At 34.7% G+C, this 18,805-nt stretch overlaps 3 protein-coding genes across 13 annotated transcripts in view; 1 reads left to right on the top strand and 2 right to left on the bottom strand.

Annotated features, from left to right (window-relative positions):
- The window catches only part of LOC141385583 (uncharacterized), a 607,868-nt gene that overhangs the window by 93,585 nt on the left and 495,478 nt on the right, over positions 1 to 18,805 (top strand). The window lies entirely within an intron of this gene.
- The window catches only part of rufy3 (RUN and FYVE domain containing 3), an 881,807-nt gene that overhangs the window by 665,366 nt on the left and 197,636 nt on the right, over positions 1 to 18,805 (bottom strand). The gene's annotated exons all lie outside the window — the stretch shown is intronic.
- Positions 1 to 18,805, bottom strand: part of LOC137495620 (serine/threonine-protein kinase pim-2) — a 34,477-nt gene that overhangs the window by 5,395 nt on the left and 10,277 nt on the right. The window contains exon 10 of one of the 7 annotated variants that reach the window (XR_015491588.1): positions 2,725 to 2,765. The exons of the other annotated variants lie outside the window; for them this stretch is intronic. The gene's annotated coding sequence lies outside the window, so the exon portion shown is untranslated. Of the gene's footprint in view, positions 1 to 2,724; positions 2,766 to 18,805 lie in introns of those variants that run through there. 7 annotated transcript variants of the gene reach the window in all.

Genomic DNA, 18,805 nt, shown 5'->3' with positions numbered 1-18,805 from the left:
AGTAATATTATACCTCAGAAAGCATAATATTGGAATTGCCCTTCTACTAGAAACACACTTGACTGATCCCGAACATCTAAATCTTAAAAAGCAGTGGTCTGGACAAGCTTTTTTTCTTCCTTCACATCGCAATCAAGAGGGGTGGTTATACTTATTGATAAAAATATTCCCTTGAAAATGGAATCTGTTGATAAAGACAAAGCAGGCAGGTATATTATTTTAAGAGGAACGATTGGGATGCAAAGAATAACCTTAGTAAATATATATCGTCCTGAAATGGAAGGTGCCGATTTCATTCACAATATATTCTTTAAATTTGCTTGCCCAACTGCAGAGCTGATAATTGGAGGAGACTTTAATGTAGTTTTGGACCCAGTGTTAGATAGATCATCTACTAAACTGTTACCCTTAAGTCAAGTTGCTAAAGCTCTAAAATACGAACTTTCAAGTTTTAGTTTAATAGATGTATGGAGATTTAAGAATAAAACAAAAAAAGAATATTCCTTCTACTCGCATAGGCATAATAATTACTCCAGAATTGACTAATTTTTTGTTCCAAAAGCGAAGGATTATTTGATTGAATTGTGTGAGTATTTACCAAGAATATTGTCAGATCATGCCCCGTTACTTATTTCAGCGCAATGCTCTCTGGAAATGCCTAATTATAAGCTTTGGAGATTTAGTGGCCATTTACTAAATAGCTCTGATGCATTAAGCTTCATAAATAATAATATAGAAAATTTTATTAGTACAAATAAAAGTTCTGCTTCTTCGGGTGTAATCTGGGAGGCCATGAAGGCATTCTTACGGGGTCAAATCATAGCTTTTTCTTCCGGGAGAAAAAAACAATATCAAAAACAGTTACAATCACTTGAAAAAGAAATCTCAGTAATGGAAAGGGAACATTTTAGAAATAAAGATGCTCAGCTGCTTCAACAATTGCAGTCAAAAAAAAATGGAATATGATATTCTATCATCCAAAGAAGCAGAAAATGCACTTCTCAGATCACGGCAGAAGTATTACGAACATGAAGATAAGATCGGGAAAATACTAGCATGGCAAATAAGAAAAGAAGAAATTAGTAAATCTATATCTAAATTATATTCATCCGAAAATAAAATTATTAAACACCCCAAATTAATTAACCAAAAATTCTTAGATTTTTATAAGTCACTTTATAAATCTCAGGGAATAGAGGAGGCGACGATTAAAATGTTTTTAAGTAAATGGGATATACCAGTCTTAAGTGATAATGATCGAGAAGAACTTGAAAAAGAAATTTCGAAAAAAGAGATGCAATTTGCAGTCACTGCTCTAGCCAAGGGTAAAACACCTGGGTTAGACGGGTTTTCGGTGGATTTTTATAAAACGTTTTTTTCTAAATTAGCAGACCCGTTGTTTTCAATGTATACAGAGGCAATTCATAAAAAAGAATTAACAGAGACTTTAAACCAGGAAAATTGTGAAATCACTGTGAAATCACAGTTCTTTTAAAACCTGGCAAAGATCCTAATCTATGTGCTTCCTATCGGCCAATCTCACTGCTTAATTCTGATTATAAAATTCTTACCAAAATGACTTCATTACGTTTAGAGCGGGTACTGCCTAGTTTAGTTCACATGGACCAAACTGGATAAATAGATCCTCTTTCGATAACATACGGAGGCTAATGAATATTATTTATTCAGCAAAACAAATTGATTTTCCGGTGATTGCTCTTTCTTTAGATGCAGAAAAAGCCTTCGACCGAGTGGAATGGTCTTATCTGATTGCGGTTTTACAAAAAATGAATTTTGGTCCAAACTTTATTGAGATGATTAAGATGTTGTATAGGAATCCATCGGCAGCCATCCGTACTAATTCTGATGTATCTGAACATTTTTATTTATCAAGAGGAACCAGACAGGGATGTCCCCTCTCCCCGCTACTCTTTGCTCTAGCGGTAGAACCCCTGGCTATATTCATCCCTTTGAATTGTGTTATGAAGGCAGTTAGTAACCCATTCATTAGGCACACTTGCAAATTGGGGTTTGTAATCAAGAAAAAAAATAATTGGCTACTTTCAATGTATAATAATACTCTGTTTCACTGTAACCCATCTCTTCCTGAAGCATTAAGAGATGGAATAACACAATACTGGTACAAAAAGGGAATACAGATGTTTGGAGATTTATATGAGCAGGGCATACTAATGACATTTGAACAATTGAGATTAAAGTTTTCCCTTCCTGTTAAACATTTTTTTAAATATATTAAGGTGAGACACTATATTACCACAATGCAAAAGGGTAATTTAGGACCTCTATCTTCCCTCCCAATAGATGCTATTATAAGAAAGAGTAAAAAACCCAAAGGATTTGTGTCTTATATGTATAGCAACCTTAACGATTTGTATGAGATGGAAGTGTCATCTTCAAAACTTAAATGGGAGAAAGATTTAGAATGCATGTTTGATCAAGATACTTGGGAACATATCTGTAAAAGTGCCCTAACATTTTCATTTAATAGTAGACATACATTAATACAGTTTAATATTTTACACAGGGTATATTATACACCTAAACAATTGCAAAGAATAAGTGATTCATATTCAGAACATTGTTCTAGATGTAAGATTGAGGTTGGTACATTATTTCATATGTTTTGGACATGTTCCAAACTTAAAACCTATTGGAGAAATATAATACAAACTATTAGTAAAATTGCCAATGTTAACCTTTTACCTGATCCAAGATTTATGTTGTTGGGGGATGAGTCAGATCTTCTGTTCGATCAAAGGAAAAATTTACGTTTAATTAAAATGGCTCTGATAGCAGCAAAGAAATGCATTGCTATACATTGGAAATCAGTAGAACCACCAAGTCATATTGTATGGCTTAGAGAACTTTCTTCTTATGTTCCTGTTGAAAAAATAATGTTTATTCTTAAAAAAACTCTTCAATGTTTGAGAAGACTTGGGGTAAATTTATTGAATACATGAATAACTTGGATGTTACATGGACTAAAAATACGGATGGAAAAGTATGACACTTCATTGCTTTAATCCTGTAGTTGTCATTATTGTTTGTTAATTGTTTATTTCCTCCTAATTTACACATCAGCTCGATGTCTCACAAGTATGTCTGTTTAAGTGTTCTGTCTTATGAGGGTGGGAAAGGGGTGGAGGGTGGTTAGAAAAGAATGTTTACATTTATACTGAAATGACTCTGTAAATTATTGATGTGAAAATAATAAAAAATATATTGATAAAAAAAAAAAAAACATTGTGGGGACGCTTTCCTGCTTCAGCCTATGTAACCCGGTGAGTGATAAAACACTACAGGCCCCTGTAGCACATCCTCGTGTTGTCTGTAATAGTGTTGTCCCGGTACTGAAGTTTTAAAACTGGCTAACATTGAAGAGCTGCTGAGCGTGGATGACTCGACTGATCTTCACGGCTGCTTCGCACTCCAGTCTCCGTGTATCTGTGTTTTCACTCAGTTTACTGCTCTTCACCCAGTGCAGACACAGATACACGGAGACTGGAGTGCGAAGCAGCTGTGAAGATCAGTCGAGTCATCAAGCAGTTACCCATACTAGAGATTGTTTGGGCCGTCTGTGTTTGTGCTCAGTAAACAGCGGTGGGTGAATTGATGACTTTCTTGGCCAATCACAAGCATTTCTGTCGAGCACGTGAAGACATGAAGAGGTGAGCTTGTGTTCAATCAGCTCTGTTTTAAGAAAACCATCAACAGTGCCTTAAATGTTAGTGCGAAATTGCCTGTTTGTTTTTCTTTTAATTCAGCATTGTGACAAGTCTAATATAGTGAAAAAATCAGTTCATTAACTCAAGTTTGATAAATGGCATCTAAATGTGTGTTTGGGAAAGAAAACGTTAGTTAACTAGTGACATTTCCCTTAACTTAGCTGAAAATAAGCTCTGATATCCCTTTTTATTTTCACCATTCATTCAGAACGGATCTTCGGGTCACTCGGAAAGCGGAGGAATTATATATTTGTGTCACTTTTTCTTCTCTGATAAGATATACAGCCAAGTACACAAACTTCCTATGCAACTCCCAACAATACTTCCGGGTTTCTTCCCACCGCAACCTCGACTTCGCTTTTAAAAATGGCGGCCACGTGAAATCAGTCTATAGTCACATCAATCTTTTAACGGAAGATTTTAGTGGCTGAACAACACTTCGGTGAAGATATAACCCATTTTTATAACAACAACATCCAATGTTACATCAGCTTTGCGTGAAGCTAAAATAGTGTTAAAACAAAACATTACATTATTGGCAGTTTGACACAGTCAAGTGATTGGATTTCGCAGGTCAGAGTTCACCAAGCTTAAACTTTGCACCGCAGCGAACTGCGAAACTTAACGCATGACCCTGCGTTTCCAGTCTGACACATTTGCGTGCGTATGAATGGAAGTCTATGGTAGTGATGGAAGGTTCGGATCATTTTAGTGACTTTGATCTTTTGAGTCTCGTTTATCGAGATGAACGAATCTTTTTGCGAGTCATTTCGTTCATTTGGTTCAATTTGCCAAAATATTATTAAAATGTTACAAATTGCTTCCAAACACATCTACATCTAGCCCAAAAGGTTGATCCTTTAACAAATAAGTCATAAATAGAATACGATGAGAAGAAAATAATAATTCAATGTTTACCAGCTCTTTTGTCTATGAAGGTATTTTTGTCTCTTTGCTCAGCTCACCTCTTCATGTCTTCAAATGTCAGTGGTTCGTTCACGTTAAACTGACAGTCACATATAATCTTTACCAAAGTACACAGTCTGAGCCAATAGGAGCCATGATAATTAGTTCACCTTCCGAGTCTTCTGGTTCTTGAATCATTCGTTCATCATGTGACAGAATGGCTCAAACCCGAGGACTCGAGAGTTGAACGGATCAATTCTTTTTCCTTCTCTAAATGCATATGATTGGCCCATGAGAAACGAATGACTCAAACCTGATAGAGGACTCGAGAGGTGAACGGATCAATTCTTTTTCCGGCTCTAAACGCAAATGATTGGCTTCTGTCTTTCTGTGATGAACGACTCAAGACTTGAAATGAACGATCCCACCTGCACAAATGTGCGCACGCGCGGATGAACGAATCCCTCCCTGACAGGACTCGTAGTTCCCGAGTCATATTAAAGATCCGTTTAAAATGAACGAATCATTCAAGAATGACACTAGTCTATGGGGAAAAAAGTCAAGTGTGACTGCAGCTTTACAGCTGACCTTTAACAACCAACTACCTACCAATCTACCTATGCTAACAACATGCTAATCAATGCTAGAATCATGCTAAAGACATTAATTCATACTAGAGTCATGTTAATGACATGTTAATCCATACTGGAAACATGTTAATTTCATGCTGGAATCATGCTAACAATGTTTATTAATGCTAGAATCATGCTAATCCATACAGGAATTGTGTTAATTACATCCTAATTTATGCTAACAACATGCTAATCTACGCTAGAATCATGCCAACAACATGCTAATTCATGCTACACTGTAAAAAATGTATCTGATTTTAACGGTAAAAGTCTGTACAATCTACAGTGAAAACCTGTTAAATGATTAACAGCTCATTTCTGTACAAAATACGAAAAATAACTGTAACAGATCTAACCGATTACTTTTCGAGAAACTAATAAGAGTGTCTGAAATCTCACCACACACCCTCATTCACTAGTCCCTAAATTAGTCAATAAGTTTAGTCCACTAGACAGAGTGAATGACCACAAATGACTGAATGATGAACAGCTGCTGTTAACAAGCACAATCACTGAAGGAAAGAACAAGAAATAAAACTACAGACACAGCCTTACACTAAACCAACTGAATTAAAACAGAGGATTAAACAACTCCATTAAATAACTGCATTAGCAGCTTCATTGATTACAGTTTGACTTCAGTTCTCTCATATCTGCAAGAATATTTGATAATTAACAGAGGTTTATATTTTTATTGACCTCACCATCATGGAGATCAGAGGCTGCTGTAGTTGGGCTCTTGAACCTTCACATTTCAATCTTAATGATTCTCTGATTGTTATAACTGAGTTTCTGAGACTCATCAGTTGTAGCAAGAAAGATGATGAGAAACTCTACTGTTTATGCTTAATCAATGGTTACAGATATAATTATTAGTATATAAAAAGATAAGTCATAGACAAGAGTTTTATTTGAAATTGTGTGAGATGTGTAACACTTACAATGGAAGTTCATTGAGTAACCAATGAGTAAATAAGACATAATATTTTATATATTTCATACTCAAATTCTTTGAGTTTTTCTGCTGCTCATTGAGACACACAAACATCAAGAATCAGGACATGAACCTCAACCATGGTTGCTACAAAAAAGCTGCTTAATTCATTCATGCTGCAATGCATGCTGGGTGCCAGCATCTAGTACAAAAACCCCAGAATGCATTGCAGCATGAATACATTAACTTAGCAACTTAAAGTTCTTACAATCTCTTTCTTTTTCTTTATTTTATGTTCTTTGGAGGTCATGTTTCAGTAGATTGCTTTGTATTGTTCTGGGTTGATTTTTATTTGATTTAGATTTTTTGATTGTCACCATTGTTGAGACTTAAAGACTAATTGTTGATGTCTGTGTGTTTTTAAGTTCTGCCATAGATCAAACATTCTCATGGTGAATGATATATTTAAACTTGTTAAACAGTATTTGTTGTAAATCACAGGTGTCAAACTCGTTTCAAAAGGGCCGCAACTCTTTAAAGTTTAGTTCCAACCCTAATTAAACTCACTTAATCAAGCTAATTGAGTCCTTCAGGCTTGTTTGAAGCCTACAGGTAAGTTTGTTGGAGCAGGGTTGGAACTAAACTGTGCAGGGCTTCGGCGCTCCAAGAATTGAGTTTGACACCCTTGCTGTTGATCATGTGGTTACTTTTACATATGGTTTCATTTCCCACTTACAATTAACAAGATATTTAATATTCATATTCACTGCACAAGCAGGTGTGGGTGGTTTCAATATCATAATTAACCTTCTCAGGTTCATTAATGTTTTATTCTTTTGGCCTTTCATGCTATACAAATAGTGTGAGTAACACATTTAATTATAGCAGCCAAATTAAACACTAATGTCAGAACAAATAGTCGAAGAGCCCAATTAAAGCAGACTCTGTCTTCTTTTGTTTAATGATCTCTGCTGAGATTCTGAGAAATTACATTTTTATTGTGTAATTTGTTTTCATTCATTCATTCATTTTCTTGTCGGCTTAGTCCCTTTATTAATCCGGGATCGCCACAGCAGAATGAACCACCAACTTATCCAGCAAGTTTTTACATAGCGGATGCTCTTCCAACCGCAACCCATCTCTGGGAATCGTGTATTTTGTTTTATTTTTATTGATTATTATTTTATTTAGATTTTTAATGTCAGTTAATTTCATCTTTGGATTTTGACTGTAATTTGTTTTTCTTTGTTGTTTTTTTTAGTCTTTAGTGATTCTGCTGTTAACAGTTGTTCATCAATAATTTTCAACCGTCCTTCAATTAGACACTTCATTATCTCATTAACTTCATCACTGTTTGAGTGTTCAACCCTCTGTATTGAGAACACTAGTGAGGATTTTGCTCTGGGATTTGAGGGGTTAAATGTGTTTAATGAAAAATACAGACTGTGGAATGTATTTTAAACAGAAATATTCTGTAAACAGAATTTACGAATGTGAAATGTTGAAAACAGCAGATTACTGGCAACCACAGCTGCCGGTATTTTACCGTAAAATCAAGCAGCAAAATACTGTAAAACGTTTTTTGTGTCACCATTGTGGAGGACAGTAGCATATGTGCTCAATTCCAAGATAAATTACAAGTAATTGTTGACATGCTGCATCTTCTTTTGTTTAAAGATAACTGTGTTGTTACTGATGCAGTGAAAATCAGTTTGCTAATTGTAAACACCTGATCACATTAGTGCATTAAATGACTTTGTTTTTATGCAATAGGCTACATCTTTGTGAACTGAACATTGTATCAGTTCATGAAATACGGTTATTTTCCATAAACTTATTTTTTACAGAATAATTCCTATATCCTCAAAAATTCTGGCAACCACAGCTGCCGGTATTTTTCCTTAACAGATTTTTTGAACGGTGTAGAATCATGCTAATAACATGCTAATCCATACTGGAATTATTACTGGGTGTTAATGACATGCTAATTCGTGCTAGAATCAGGCTGGTTACATGCTAATGCATGTTGGAACCATGCTAACAACATGCAAATTCGTACATCCATCCTAAAAGCATGCTAATTTGTGCTAGAATTATGCTAAAAACATGCTAACCCATGCTTTAGTCATGCTAATACCATGTTAATCTATGTTAGAATCATGCTAACAACATGCTAATTCATACTAGATAGATGCCAACAACATACAAATTAATGCTATCAAATTCAAACTAATTCAAAATAAAAGCTAATTAATTTCATGCTGTTAATTCTATCAATCTATCAATCTATCTATCTATCTATCTATCTATCTATCTATCTATCTATCTATCTATCTATCTATCTATCTATCTGTCTGTCTTGCTAACAACATGCTAGAATCATGCTATTGACATGTTATTAGCATGATTCTAGTAAAAATTAACATGTTAATCCATACAGGAAACATGTTAATGACATGTTAATTCATGCTGGAATCATGCTAATAACATGCCAAGTCATGCATTATGCAAATAACATGCCAATTTATGCTAGAATCATGCTAACAATATGCTAATTTAAGCTAGAATTATGCTTATAACATGCTTATTCATACTGGAATTGTGCTAATTACATGCTAATTCATGCTAAAACAGGGGTGGGCAATCTCGGTCCTGGAGGGCTGGTGTCCTGCACACTTTAGCTCCAACCCTATTCAAACAGACCTCCCTATAAAGTTCAAGTGATCTTGAAGACACTGATTAGATTGTTCAGGTGTGTTTGACTAGTGTTGGAACAAAACTCTGCAGGGACACCGGCCCTCAAGGATCAAGTTTGCCCATCCCTGTGCTAGAATCATGCTAACCATGCTGGAACCAACAACATGCTAATTTGTACTAGATCCATGCTAAAACATGCTAACTTGTACTAGATCCATGCTAAAAGCATGCTAACTCGTGCTAGAATCATGCTAATTTATGTTAGAATCATGCTAATAAATATGCTAATTCATGTTAGAATCGTGTTAACAACATGTTAATTCATACTAGATCCATGCTAAAAACATGCTAATTTGATCATCCAAATAACATGCTAATCCATGATTTAATCTATCTACCTATCTATATTTTCATAGGTTTTTAAACTGTTTTAAACTAAATGAACTATTACCAACAGGCTTTGTCAAGCCAGCCTCAAAGTTTGTCTCGACGAACTTTATTGTCTAGTTGAACTCAACTCTTCCACTTGAACTAGTCATAACATGAGTAAAAAAGCAGAACCGACTAAAATAAGAATTGTTACTAGTAATAGTAAGATTCTAATAAATAAATAAATCATAGTACTAATGAATAACGACTAGTATCTATTTACAGTTTTTCTCAGTGGCTTTGGTCCATTTCTCACAGCACTATTTACATTTGCACAACAGTTAATTCATTTCTCAAAACAATTAGTACAAACTGCAAAACCTAGCTGATAACCTGCAAAAGCATGCCACTTGCTCAAAATGGACAGCTCATTCCTCAAAAGCAAGTATTGATGTCAATGAAACTGTCAGTGTCAGCAAGATGAAAAGTCCTGACACCAATGTTTATGAACAAGATAGTCAAATGGCTTTGTCATGTTTTCATAATGACAGTTTACTCTATAAATCTTTTTCAATGCAAAAAAGTCTGATTTTGATGACACTTCCTGAAAATGCTCAAGACAGCACTATATACTATTTGCACAGCCATTTGAAAACTAGAGTAAAGTTAGACATCACTGCATTTAGTGAGGTATCTGAGTACAAGACACTGATGTATGTTTCATATTTTTACTGCATTTGCTCTTTGCAATTCTCATTAATTCACAGTATTGAGCAAAAGAATAAATTACAACAAACATAAACTTTCTTTGGGAGAGCTGTGCACAACTTTACAGTCTTTCTCAGTCGCTTTGATGCATTTCTCACAACACTAGTGGATTTCTACACAACAGTTAGTGCATTTCTCAAAACAATTAGAACAAACTACAAAACCTAGCTGATAACCTGCAAAAGCATGCCACTTGCTCAAAATGGAGAGCTCATTCCTCAAAAACAAGTATTGATGTCAATGAAAGTGTGAGTGTCATCAAGATGAAAAGTCCTGACACCATTGTTTATGAACAAGATAGTCAAATGGCTTTGTCATGTTTTCATTACAACAGTTTACTCTGGACATTTTTTCATTACAAAAAAGTCAGATTTTGGTGACACTTCCTGAAAATGCTCAAGACAGCACTATAAACTATTTGCACAGCCATTTGAAAACTACAGTAAAGTTAGACATCACTGCATTTAGTGAGGTATCAAGACACTAAATATGAACGTTTCACATTTCACTGAAATTTCTCTTTACAATTCTAATTTATTGACAGCATTGTGCAAAAGAATAAATACACCCTTATTTATATGATTTACCTTCATATATTTACAACAAACATAAACTCTTTTAGGGTAGAGCTGTGCACAACTGCATACAATATTGCAGTACATATCAGAACTGAACCTACGACATACATAAGTCTGTAAATCATTCATTAAATTGTTCAATTTAGAAGGCATTTTCAGGAAAATAAAGATTTTAATTTCTTTAACAAAATTAGCTTGACAGATTTTGACTAGTTCAACATTTGTGTATGTAATGACTCAAGTAAAGAAATGAGGACTATTAGTTTTACATGGAATGACTATTCAGCATTCTCAAGTTTAGTTAATTTTGACTGACATGACATAAGCAAATGATGTTATATAAAACAGCAGATAGTTGTATGAAAGCAATTTATGCATGTAAAAAGGCATTTGCAATTTGTTGGAAAGAATGAGAAACTGCTACTAGGATGTGCACAAATGACTAATTGTTTTGAAAAATGCATTAACTTTTGTGCAAATGTAAATAATGTTGTGAGAAATGAACCAAAGCAACTGAGAAAAACTGTAACAAGATTGCAGTTGTAAGAGTTGAAATATTGCAAATATTCTGATATCTTTGACAATTCAAAACATGAGCTGAAAACAGGGCCAATGGACTCCACAACCCACCAGGGGGGAATGCGGAAAAAACCAGTTCCTGCTGCATTTGCATCTGAGTATGCTGAAACTCAGCTTCATCCCCCAACTCGCACATATGGTCATTTCAATGTTTGAATGTTCTAGATTAACCAAACTGACTTTAACTATCATGTTTGATATCATTTGAAATGTCTCAGTGTGATTGGTACAATGGTCTCATTCTCTCAGAAATAGACATAATCAAAACAATAAATATATAACTTCAGGCATCTTTTGAACCACTTTGAAAGGTGTGACTTTCCACTAAGTGTGAATGCCTTTTGTTATTCACACACCCCCTTCCTTGAGGGAATTCTTGGATTATTTAAGGTAAGGTTTGAGAAAAACCCAGGGCGATTCTGCCTAACCAGATCAGCCCATAACATGGGGTCTGCCCCATGTTATGTATATTTCAAAGTCAGGAATGCATCTTTTTCATCTTGGATTTATCTTTGATAATTTGATGTTTTATATTGATCATTTATGAATTGACTGATTGAATTGGCAAAATACATTTACCTGACTAATAAATTGTTATGTTTTGAATGATTCAAACAGAGTTCGTGTTATTATCTTTAGTAGATTGTGGTAATTTCATAGCACCACAAGCCCCTGTTCAGGTTAGTAGCGGACTAGGACACGGTAGACGGAGCATTGCGGCACGCTATACGATGTCTCTAGAGCTCCGACTAACAAATTGGCATTTATTCATGTATACTTAGGCTGTAAAAGGATATCTAAGGGGATAGTCCTTCACCCGATAAACTTATAAGACTATTTAGATAGTATAGTGATTATTCAAAGTTACTACTAGTTTAAGTACGACTGGTCTGCTTAACTCTATAGTAATGATCGTTATATGACTAAATAGCTCTGTCTGATTTAGGAGGTAGCAGACCTATGGGGACCGCATAAAAAATATCCTAATCTGAGTAAGTAGGGTTCTGCCTTTTTAGAATAGCGGTCAATCGCCACTGTTTAGTGACCAAGACTGACATGCTTGTGCTTAAGAAATTGTATACTCGGCCGGTACAAGATTCAGGATGTTATAGGAATCCCAATGAACGAGAATAACATAAAATGATGAACCGAAGAGAATATTCAATCATAATCTAAATTAATGTGAATGGAAACAAAATAACCTTCTCAATGTTTTATAATTGGAGTCAGATAAAAAGAGGATAAACATATTAATATTCTAAACCATCTCATACTAAAATTGGAGTCAGATATGAGTTAAGTTTAATATAAATCAACATTGTGCACTGGAAAGACCGAACATGCAGTGAACCTTCATCCACCAGTGGAAACCGTCATTGGACCAACTGGCTGGACCTTACACAGTACATATTGGAACTGAACCTACAACACACACAGGTCTGTACATCAGTTGTGAAAGTTTAGTTTTAGACTATTAGTATTATTATATGGAATGACTATTCAGCATTCACAAGTTTAGTTAATTTTGACTGACATGAGCAAATGATAATGTTATAAAACAGCAGACAGTTGTATGAAAGCAACTGGTGCATGTCCAAAAGCATTTGTAAATTGTTGGAAGGAGTGATAAACTGCTATGATGTGCACAAATGAATAATTGTTTTGATAAATGCATTAACTGTTGTGCAAATGTAAATAGTGTTATGAGAAATGCACCAAAGCCACTGAGAAAAACTGTAATAGTTACTAGTATCTAATGAATTGGTATCAGTATCTATTTAATATGTACTAGTATCTAATTTCTGCTTACTAATATCTAAATAGATGCTAGTTACTATTGAATTAACTACAGAATAAACAGAATAAGGCGGAAATTCTCTTAAAATACATGTAAATAAAGCTATGCAAATCCATACTGTTTTCTTTATTATATACATGTGTATGTATACAGTTTTCTTCATGCAAAAATAAAACTATACACACAGTAAAATCCTCAGAGTAAAATTTCCTCAGTTCAGAGAACATTTGGTCCCTCTCTAAATTGAGCAAAATTTACTCAGCAGCAGAGTTAAAGTTAATGAGACAATGATGGGGTTAATTAAGTGTTGATTGAGCACTGATGATGAACACCTGCTGTTAATAAGCAGAAACAGAAGAGAAGCAGCAGCAGCTTCGCTCATTGGTTACCTGATTGACTTTATTTCTGTCAGATGTTCACAAAAGTCCATATAAGATTTATTGAGAATTAACCGTTTTAGTTATTTAAATATTACAAAACAAAACATGTTTTTTTTTCACCTAATGTCACCATCATGGAGAAAAGTGGTTGATTTACTTGGACTCGATTTCTAATGTTAATTTTCTTTACTTGCAATGACAAGTATAAAGAAAGCACATGTGATCAAGTTGATTGACCCTGTTTTGATTCTAACTATTGATAAGAGTTGCAATTCAAGAAATTACGTTTAGATGATGGTTTATCATGCAAGAAGGAAAATTCAGTGTTTTTCAAGAGAATGGATTTCAGCTGTGGTGTTATATTAAAATACATTGAGCATCTGAATCATTTTAGAGACACAGACATCAATAATCAGCGTATCTATCTCAACAGTGGTTAGAGATTTTTTATTTTTTTTTGCTGCAGTGCATGTTAAGACAATCATACGACATTTATACATAGTTCCCAGCATGCACAGTGGGGAGAAAAAAAAAAAAAACCGTCTGTGTCTTATGTCTGTGGGTTTCAAGTGTTTTAGATGTTCAATGTGTTTTATGATCTGATAAAAGTATTGGTGAGCTCCATTTTCTTAACACAGTGCTCCTTTTGTGATACAACCTTATTTAAACTTAATAGGTCAAAACCAATTTTACTGATTTGATCAGTGACTAAACCACCACAGCGTCAATTATCCAGAGCACAACTGCTCTCTTTATACAATACACTATTTGGCAAACAAAGAGAAACTAACATTAAATATCGAGTCAGAGTCCAAGTAAAGCAGCTACTGTTCTCCTCAATGGTGACAGCTTAAATACAAAAAGTGTACAAGTACAGAGGATGCGTGAAACTTCCCGGATGTGTGATAAAATGTGTAAAAATACATTCATGTTAACTGTTATTTTAATGTGAAAAATAGATTTATCGTCTGGTTTTTCTTCATCTGAACACATTTAACTCACATTTAACTGCAATTTTTACACTCAGGCATTTGATAGACTTGTCCCTCACGCCTCATTTCTGTCCTCTGTTAAGGTAAGCAGGCTGTGTGCACGTGAGCGATACACTTATTTAAATATGTCTTATGATAATACTATGTAGGCAGATTTATACACACCATTTTAAAACTTTTAGAACCGTAAAGCAAAACAATGCATTTCCCATGTAAAAACGATCTAAAAGGCACATAGGTCTGTGTTTTTGCGTATTTATTTGTTTATAATATTTATCGTGGATTATAATATAATAAACAGAAAGATAACTCTGTCATGGACATTTTTTTCTAAAAATAAGCTTGATAAGTTGTCTGTAGCAGGGTGGTGCTGACGTCACAAGCGAGCGCCCCGAGGGCACTGTAGTCCGTTTATAGCCTAATGTTAGCTTTCAGTTCTTGCGTTTGAATTTAAAATCCAAAAAGTGCTAAATGTTGTATTTTCGTGTGAGGATTATCCAGCTGGACAAAACGTGTAAATGTAATGAACAGTGTTTGAACACAGAGCATATTATTTGCACTTTTTGAAAAGCCTATGGGAAAATTCTATAGGGATTTTCACGAGGGAACCAGTTTTATGCAAGCAGCCAATTAGCCTACAAAGTGACGTCATAGTTCCTCCACTCTATTGAGAAACAGCCACGGACTTTTCTTCTTCTTTCGTTTTTGTTTGGCGGATCCCACAAGTTCTTGTACATTACCGTCACCTTCCTGTAACCTGATTCAGAATCTACTCTTTTCCCATAATAATCCCTTCCCCTAACTCAGTGAGAGACTTCACATCCGCCAGTGCTGCTTCTCCAGCTCTTCTGACTTCTCCTCCCACTATGTCAGGATCAGAAAATAACTCCCTCCATCCCTACCTTAAACTTAATAAATTTACATTCAAATAATTCTAATAATCATATCTTATTATTCAGTCCTGTGTAATTAAAAATCTAAACAATGCAGTGTACTTTTGTCTCTATACCTCAGGATTTAATAAAAATTTCAATGTAAACTCATTATCTCTTTCTTTCTTGACTTCTTCCAATTCAAGTCAACTGTAAGTCACTTCCATACCTATATTATCTTCCAGCTTGCTTTGCCATTTTATCTGCTGCTTCATTTCCTTTTAATGCCACATGAGCTGGCACCCACGTGGACACTACCTTTACTCTCTCGTTTTAATTTATACAACTCTTGTAATATTTCAATAACTAAATATTGCCTACAGTCTGAGTGTTTTGCTTCAATGCTTAAGAGCAGAACTACAATCTGAGCAAACTAAAAATTCCTTAATTTCTGTGATTTCCTTAATTTCTGTGAATTTGGGTGATCTCACCTCTGCCACGTCAGTTTTATCTGCCTGTTAACTTGAAGTTAAAGCCTGGATGAATCAAAATTTCCTCAAATTAAACAGTTCTAAAACAGAGGTTCTATTAATTGGCACTCCTACCAGTATTAACCAGTGTAATAATCTTAAACTGTCTGTTGGTGATCTTTTAGTGTCGCCCTCTACACAGTTGCACAATCTTTGGGGTGCTTTTTGATGCACAGCTTAGTTTTAACTCACATTTCAAACACTTGACTAAAATAGCCTTCTTTCACCTACGTAACATTGTCATCTGTCAGTGACCACCTGAGGGCGCTGTAGTTCAATGGACACTGAGTGAAACTACAGCGCCCATAAAGACTACATTTCCATACATTCTTTCGTGCACACACCCGGTCTGTCATTTACATTGATTTACTACCACAGCTGTCTCCATTCTCCGTGATTACCAGGACTATATATTCAGTCATTCAACCACTGTTCGTCATTGCGCCGTTTGTCTTTCTTGTACCCTATAAGTCTGTTTTTCCTAGTTGTTGTTTCTGATCTCACCGTGTTTCTCGCTATAGTCTTGTTCATGTTTATCTGTTTTAGTTTCTTGTTTTGTTGTTTATTTGTTACTTTGCACTTTAATATTTTTGGATTTTTATTCACTGTTTTTGAACTTTAATATATTAAAATCAGAACTTGAATCCGTTATCTTTTGGTTCCCGTTTTTGTTATTGTTTTGATCACACCTAACGTGACAAACATTGCGCGGATTAGACCTTTTTGATCACGGCCTGATGTGGAAAGGCTTATTCATGCCTTTATCACATCACGTCTTGACTTCTGTAACTCCCTCTTCGGGGGCCTACCAGCAAGCTCTCTGAGACGTTTACAGTATTTTCAAAATTCTGCTGTACATGTTTTAACACACACTTCCTCGCACCATCATATCACTTCTGTACTTCAGCAACTTCACTGGCTTCCTGTTAAATCACGTATTGATTTTAAGACTCTGGTTTTAAAAATACAAAGCAGTGCATGGGCTAGCACCTGACTACATTTGTGACCTAGTAACTCTGGCCACTTCCACCCGCAGTCTTCGTTTCTCATCTGCAATCTTGCTGTTTCAGCCACGCTGTAAACTGAAGACTAATAGTGGTCGTGCTTTTTTTTGTAAAGTGCGCCTAAGCTATGGAATGGCCTACCCACCAGCATCAGGAATGTGGTTTCTCTGGATTGTTTTAAGAAACTTCTTAAGACTCCCCTTTTTACCGCTGCTTTTAATTTAGATTGATTATTTTTGTCATTTTATCATCCAGTTGTATTGAATCTTTCATATTTTACTGCAGTCTTTTTATTCTATTTTATTTTCTGACTGTTTTTTTTAATTCTGCTTTGTTTGCCTTGTATGCCTGTTAGCGCTTTGGGACTGAGAATTCCTGCATCTTTCATCCATTGTAATGCTAAACTTATTGCCAGCATTACCCCTGTGTATACTGATAATTTGTTTGAAATCCTTATATATTTTTTCTATATTAAAATTTGGAATTACATTTGCTATTTCTGGTCATTATCTGGACTTTCGATGCTTCTTTTAAAAAAAAAAAAAAAAAAAAAAAAAGTACCATCTCTCCGTATTTTTCCATTTAAACTTTCCCTTACATATATTTCATGTAGTACTCTTATGCCCTTTGATAACTTGAAACCCCATTTAATTGACCACTCTTCAACCTTATATAATGTCTCTTGCATTTTCCTCATAATATAATATATATTTTTCCCCTTAACCAAAAGCTCCATCATCCGCAAACAAACACCTACTTATCCCCCATCTACTTTCTCAAATACATCATTAATTATTATAATGAAAAGCTCATATGGACTTTTGTGAACATTTCAAATAAATAGTCAAACATGTAAGCAATGAGCAAAGCTGCTGCTGCTTCTCTTCTGTTTCTGTATATTAACAGCTGGTGTTCATCATTAGTGCTCAATCATTACTTAATTAATCCCTTCATTGTCTCATTAACTTTAACTGCTGTTGAGCAAATTTTACTCAATTGAGAGAGGGACCAAATATTCTCTGAACTGAGTACATTTTTCTCTGAGGATTTTGCTGTGTGACTTATTTTCCATGTCACCCTAATGTATTAAACCCTCTTTTATCCCCCAAAAATTGCTCTTATAAATAAAATTTTAAAACAAAAAAAATGACATTAATTTTGCATCAAAAAAGCATTTTAATGTCGGTAAAGGTGTCTGCAACTTTTGCGAAGCATCAAATCACCTTCATATTAGTTGTCAAAACACATGCATGACTGCAGAAATTATTATTCCTTTTAAAAAGAAACTATCGAATATTATGCATGTTTATTATCATACACAGATTCGGTGTGAACGCACAGTAATGAACTTTAAAGTCGTTTATCCGTTTTCTTACACTAAACCAAAAAATTATGATTAAGCCAAAATCTCGCTTTTTGTAAGCAAACAATAAATGAAAAAACTATCATTTTCTTACTTTTCCCTTTTTTGTTTGAAAACGGATATGGAATGGACGCAATTGATTATATCCAAATCCAGCTTAGTCCAAGTATAAAAAACAGGCCCCTGGGCCCGTTTTTTCAAAAGGGTTAATCCGGATCAAGTTGATCCTGATATAGTAATCCTGTTTTTTCGATCTGTGATCACATGATCCGGCTTACTTTTTGAGCCAGTTTTTCAAAGCAACATCGGATTGGATCAATCTGATCCAGATAGAAACTTTTCAGGATTACTAAATCTGGATTACTAATGCTCAATCACAATGTAGATAGATAGATAGGCCTGTGTACAGAGCAACAAATATAATAGCCAGTGTGGGGTCAATATAACTTTATTTTTATTTGAAATGAAAACTAAGAAAATTTAATAAATAATAAAATTATAATAATAAAAACAAGAAAAACCCCACCCCATCCTCTTCCAGCAGTTCGCTCATCTGAGACCTACAACACTGTACATTGAGGATATTTATAATAAGTTTCAAATATAGATGTAAATAAAAAAAAGACTTAATGTCAAAAACTCCACAATAATTTCACA

The sequence above is a fragment of the Danio rerio genome, chromosome 5 (assembly GCF_052040795.2).
Source record: "Danio rerio strain M-AB ecotype USA chromosome 5, GRCz13ab, whole genome shotgun sequence".
Taxonomy (NCBI): Eukaryota; Metazoa; Chordata; class Actinopteri; order Cypriniformes; family Danionidae; genus Danio; species Danio rerio.
This window is presented reverse-complemented; position numbering and strand designations above follow the sequence as displayed.